The sequence below is a fragment of the Diadema antillarum genome, unplaced genomic scaffold (assembly GCF_040938485.1).
Source record: "Diadema antillarum isolate AM-2024a unplaced genomic scaffold, OU_Dant_1.0 seq00000124_RagTag, whole genome shotgun sequence".
Classification (NCBI taxonomy): domain Eukaryota; kingdom Metazoa; phylum Echinodermata; class Echinoidea; order Diadematoida; family Diadematidae; genus Diadema; species Diadema antillarum.
Genome location: NW_027271204.1, coordinates 1,502,621 through 1,508,653, shown reverse-complemented (window position 1 = coordinate 1,508,653; position 6,033 = coordinate 1,502,621). Strand labels below are relative to the sequence as shown.

The 6,033-nt window shown below is 35.6% G+C and overlaps 1 long non-coding RNA gene across 1 annotated transcript; it reads right to left on the bottom strand.

Moving 5' to 3' along the window:
- Window positions 1–3,033: 3,033 nt before the first annotated feature.
- LOC139727312 (uncharacterized) lies at window positions 3,034–5,668 on the bottom strand. The gene is made up of 3 exons (XR_011710742.1): window positions 5,490–5,668; window positions 4,257–4,436; window positions 3,034–3,114 (listed from the first exon to the last, which is right to left on the bottom strand). It is a non-coding gene; the product is annotated as an uncharacterized lncRNA (long non-coding RNA).
- Between the last annotated feature and the right edge of the window lie 365 nt (window positions 5,669–6,033).

Genomic DNA, 6,033 nt, shown 5'->3' with positions numbered 1-6,033 from the left:
TCGCCACTGATTTGGCAGAGACTGGTTGACTTACAACTTTTGTTTGCGTTTCTCTTTACTCTGTCCTGTGAAAGATACTCTCTCCCGACCTCCCCCTGTTACTCCTCCGAGTTAATAAGAGAGATTTCTCATTGCGCAGATTAGCAAAATTGAAGTCCTTCGTACCACTGCTTTTTTCTTACTACAAATTCTAACTGTTTGTTTGCCATGCATACTGCTGCATAAAATCCTCATAAGATTTGGATATCTTCACTCTTCTTGATCTGGTCTGAAGACTTTTGGGCTTGTGCATTCCAGTTTTGTTCTCCCCGGTTTTGGTTCTTGAATAAACTTGCCTATATAATTACACTTTAAATTATTTTACAAAATCATAAACATATTGGGGCAGGCAAACTGTACACCCAACACTATTGGTCTTAATGGATACACCCCTTTGTTCTGGAGGACTGATTTTGAGGAGTGAGAAAATGTCTTTAGGAGAAACACGTTGCTTTATGTGACCACCAGCCGACACCAGTGGTGGACATTTGACAAGTTTACGACTCCCTCTCGCACCCTGCATGACTCACAGTCTCTCTATCTTATTCTCCGCTGCTGACATACACAGACAAGAGGGGTGATTGCCCTCGGTCGGTCCTCCGCAATACAAACACATGGTATGCTTTTATAACACACATACACATACAACCACACATAATTATCATCGATTTGGTGGAAGAGTCTTTACTGTATATAAAGGGGATTACCACATGAAAAATGGGGGGAGGGATGTATAATGATTAACAATAATGTAGTAATAGATGACAATTTGAGGACCAAAACGATGAATTAAATGTAGGCCCTAAGTGAACATAGTATCATTGAATTCATGATAACATGTTGCAAAACAATAATTGATTTGTATCAATAATTCAGCGAATATACCTTGATGATCATTTAGGGAATGATGGATGTGTAAATCTCTCATATTACTTTGTATTTTGAACATTGTTCTAAAAAAAAAAAAAAGTTAGCAGTATAATATACCTTCCATCTGAGTATCAGCTCAAAAGTAATGTTCCAATTCCCTGTGTATTCTGCGCTAAAAAAGAAAAAAAAAAACCGCTCGAATTCACAGTTGAATTCCAGGGCAAAACTAACTATCGAATTCCCTTTGTATTTCTGCGCTAAACGAATGCTCGAATTCACAGCGATTTTCTGCTAGCACTGAACTGACGCTCGAACTCCCTGTGTATTTCAGCGCTCAACTAACGCTCGAATTAACAGGTGAATTTCAGCGCAAAACTAACGCTCGAATTCACTTTGTATTTCTGCGCTTAACTAATGCTCGAATTCACAGCGATTTTCTGCACTGAACTAACGCTCGAAATCCCTGTGTATTTCTGCGCTCAACTAACGCTCGAATTCACAGTTGAATTTCAGCGCAAAACTAATGCTCGAATTCACTTTGTATTTCTGCGCTCAACTAACGCTCGAATTCACAAGGATTTACTGCACTGAACTAACGCTCGAAATCCCTGTGTATTTCTGCGCTCAACTAACGCTCGAATTCACAGTTGAATTTCAACGCAAAACTAACGCTCGAATTCACTTTGTGTTTCTGCGCTCAACTAACGCTCGAATTCACAGTTGATTTTCAGCGCAAAACTAACGCTCGAATTCACTTTGTATTTCTGCGCTCAACTAACGCTCGAATTCACAGGGATTTACTGCACTGAACTAACGCTCGAATTCCCCGTGTATTTCTGCGCTCAACTAACGCTCGAATTCACAGTTGAATTTCAGCGCAAAACTAACGCTCGAATTCCCTGTGAATTACTGATATCACAAATTCGATTTTGTGATATCAATAATTCAATTCGTGATATCACAAAATAGAATTTGTGATATCAGAAATTCGCATTTGTGATATCACAAATAAGAATTGTTGATATCACAAATTCAAATTAGTGATATCACAAATTTATTTCGTGATATCACAAATTCGAATTTGTGATATCAAAAAATAATTTTGTGATATCACGAATCACCATTGGTTTTTCACGTGAAACCTATTTTTGATATCAAGAATTCGAATTTCTGATATCACAAATTCATTTAGTGATATCTCAAATTGAATTTTAGATATCACTAATTCGAATTTCTGATATCACAAATTGAATTTGTGATATCAAGAATGGATTTTGTGATATCACAAATTCGATTTCTTGATATCACAAATTAAGTTCATGTGCTACACTTACGGGAATTTGTGATATCACAAATTTGATTCTTGATATCATAAATTGAATTCTTGATATCAAAAATTTGATTTTATGATATCACAAAATGGAATTTGTGATATCAGAAATTAACTTTAAATGTAAAAAAGGCTTGCCATATGAGAGATACAAAGTGACCAGAGTTCTTTTTTGTCGAAGGCCTAAGTTTGTCCATTTCGTATGTAACATGGTATGTGTTCAATTGGCAAATGTTGGCTAGTCGTTTTTCGCTCTGAGATGTGTATATGTGTGTGTGTGTGTGTGTGTGTGTTTATGTGTCCAATCATTTCCATTAGGTGGTAGATGGTGATATGCGCTCGGCTGTGTTATTGCGATTATAAAAGCGACATAAGAATGTTATTGGAAGTTTGATGTTACATTATCATTCATCTCAATCTAGAATTCAGAATGTTCGGATCTTCTTTCGAGTAATGTTGCTTTGACTGTGGATCCGAAAAAAATGCAGAAACAGATTGTTGTAAAAAATGCTGGATTAAATAAGCATTGCAGAAAATAATGTGCATGGCCCATGGTTGAATTCATCCCTTCTAAGATCATTACTCCTATAGCAGTTGGAAAATGCCTTATAAAAAACTAGTCAACTGTGACATTCCTAATCGTTCAATTTTACATAATGTTTGGGTATGGTACTACATCAAAGAGCACAAGACTATTAACCTATTCAAATCAAATCAAACCGTACCTGAACATGTTAGATCTGTCCCATCCCAGTTTCCATCATTGCAGGTCAACATAGCCACATTGCTGGGTGAGGTATCGCACGAGAAGGTTCGGCTCTCTCCATTTTCATACAAGCCTCTTGGGCTGGCTGCAGAGGGCGCTTCACATGGTGCTGTGAAATATAGATTATGTGCACTCACCCGCCATTCAAACACGTTGTTCTATCATTATGAATAAGTACAACACAGTATAAAGTAACGACTATCAAACGTCACCCATTTTCCTCATGGTGGAATAAGAGAACTGTTACGTAGAAAAATAATGCAAAGGCATGATATTCATATTATAGATAAGTGTATGACTTCGTACACACTATACTGGTTTATATACATGGCTACAAATGCACAATTTGACAAAGAGCAATTTCATTTCAACGAGGCTATTTTTATGAAAATATTGAATGTCATATCACCTCATGTCAAATTATTACAAATTGTCACATGACTAATATCCTACTCACACGGTTGAATAGAAATTAGTTTATTTTTACCACTTTTTAGGGAAAATTTGTGAACTTAAAATTTGTGTTCTTATATAATAATGTGAATGTGGTAAGTTTGCAACTCCTGAAAATTCCAACATAGTTCCTGCATCATCCCAGTGCCTGCAAAGTTCATCGGCTATTAAAAGTATTTGAGAGTTCATCGCAGAAGTGTCCGTTTAGGATAGCTGAAATCACCCTCCGCATGATTTCTTATATCATACTAATACTTTCCTTGTGAGCTTAAGGATATTACACGAAACTATTCTCGAAAGAAAAAAAAAGGACAAAATTGTCCATTGACTTGATGGTTCCTAAAGCATTTTGAAAGAGTTTTTTTTTTTTTTAACGATTTTGTTGATTTGATCAAGTGAATTTTTGGTTAGGTTGCTTCCTGATAGTGAATGTTGAATATTGACATCGGTCTAATCAAACTCCATGTGAGTATGAAATTTGTAAATTTTGTCGGAAGGATAAGCTTTGTAAACAAAGTTCTTGTGTTTGCAGCCACATGTATCGTGTATATAGAAAGATATCTTAAAAGATATTTGTGATAAAACAAAAAGAAGCAAGAGAGAGAGAGAGAGAGAGAGATCGCCACATGCGTTTAGATAGGCACAAGGAATAAAACAAAGCAAACAAAATTTTTTGATATGATATTGTCCGCACCGGACGACGGAAATAACAGTGGTTTAGAACCAACGTACGATTAGTTCGCTTCACGTAACATTATACCGTTGCTAAAAATAAATCGTGTCGATCAATCAACTTACCCCGACACGAGGTCTCACTTGGAAGGTGAGACCATTCTCCGTTGTTACACGTCGTAGATTCAGGACCATGTAGTGTGTTGTAATTTTCTGCGCAGCTGTAAGTTACAGATTCCCCATGTTGGTAGGTTTCTCCCGTTCTTTTTAACGACTCCTGATTTGCCGCTGGATCCTCACAGTCCACTAGTAGTAGTAGTAGTAGTAGCAAAAAAAGAAAGAACTTTTTTTAATCTTTGTTGAGAACAAATCAAAGGTATATATCCACACGATGATATTATATATACATGTATTTATGTGTTATATTACGTATATATATATATATATATATATATATAATATATATATATACATATATATATATTTCTATATTACATATAGGTTTAGGAATACCTTTTATCACGCACACGTGTACAAATAAGTGAAAAATGCGTCGACGCTTGAAGTACGTGGTAAATGATTTTGTAACAAAAGTGTATCATTGTATACGGGGCGGAAACCTAACACTTTCGAGCAATATAATTTTCATATTCTTTCATATAATAACTCATTATAAGTATTCTTATTTATCTAAAAACCAGTTTGTTGTTATTATAATTGTATCCATGTTTTGTTGAATATTATTTGATTCAAAGTTCCTTAGAATATTACGTACTCACGTAAGCGTTATGTATATTGCTGTTTTTTTACTTTATATGGACATTTGAATGTATCCAATACAATCTATCGATTGTGAACTTACAGAGAGGAATAAATTATTGTAAAAGGTAATATTTTCCCACTTCTCAATATTGATTTGTTTGATTGATTGTTTTGTGTTTGGTATTTGATGTGGTACTTTAATGCCAAACATGAATAGTACGTATTTACATGCAATCTATCGGAGAGGTTAACTTTTTTTTTTTGGACTGAGTTTTCATTCTATGTACCCTTGTACGTCAAATAACAATACAAAGCCTCCCTACCTATTGTTCTCATGAGAAGGACGTTTGAATTTAAGAAAATTTGAGTATGATATATAGCGTTGACAAACCATTCTTAGTCCGTGTCTGTATTTGCCACGTTAATTGCAACTTCGGTAGATTTTCCCACTTCACTTTTTTCAGCAAATGATATTAAAAAATGTCAATCTTTTAAACAAAGAGTGAATTACATGATTGGAAAATTAAAGACTTCTCAGAGTCCGTAATCTATAGCAGTATGTTCCAAGGTACTATGAACTTATTCAACGAAACTTACAGCTGCAGACGACGTCGGTCAGCGAAAATGAGAAGGAGTTGGATATGCAAAAAGTGATAGTTGCACCCGCTGTCATTGTAGAGCCATCCATGCAGGCCACTTGGATGAATGATCCTGCCGAGTAGGTCGTCAGGTCTGGGCTCAACTGGATGTTTGCATCTAAGTTGTCGGGCCTTTGACATTCTTATTGGACATGTTGGACGAAACACCACAATGAAACAAGAATGATTTCAATAGGAAACATAAATCTCCCTTTTTTTAGAAGCAACCACATTCTTAAATATTGCAGTCTGCATCGTAAGAATTTAAATGTGATATGAAATATATAATAATGTTGACTGAAAATAAAATCAACTTTCATGTCGACTTACCTCCCGAAACTGATGCCACTGTGAAGAGATGAAGCCTGATGATGACAAAGCTAATGAAAGAGTACAGAAATTCATGTTGACAGGTACCGTAGTTGGTGATATCCCTTTATGTCCTCAGCACCCTTTATTTATGGTCTGAAAAAAAAATGGGCAAGAAAAAAAAGTTTGGGTAG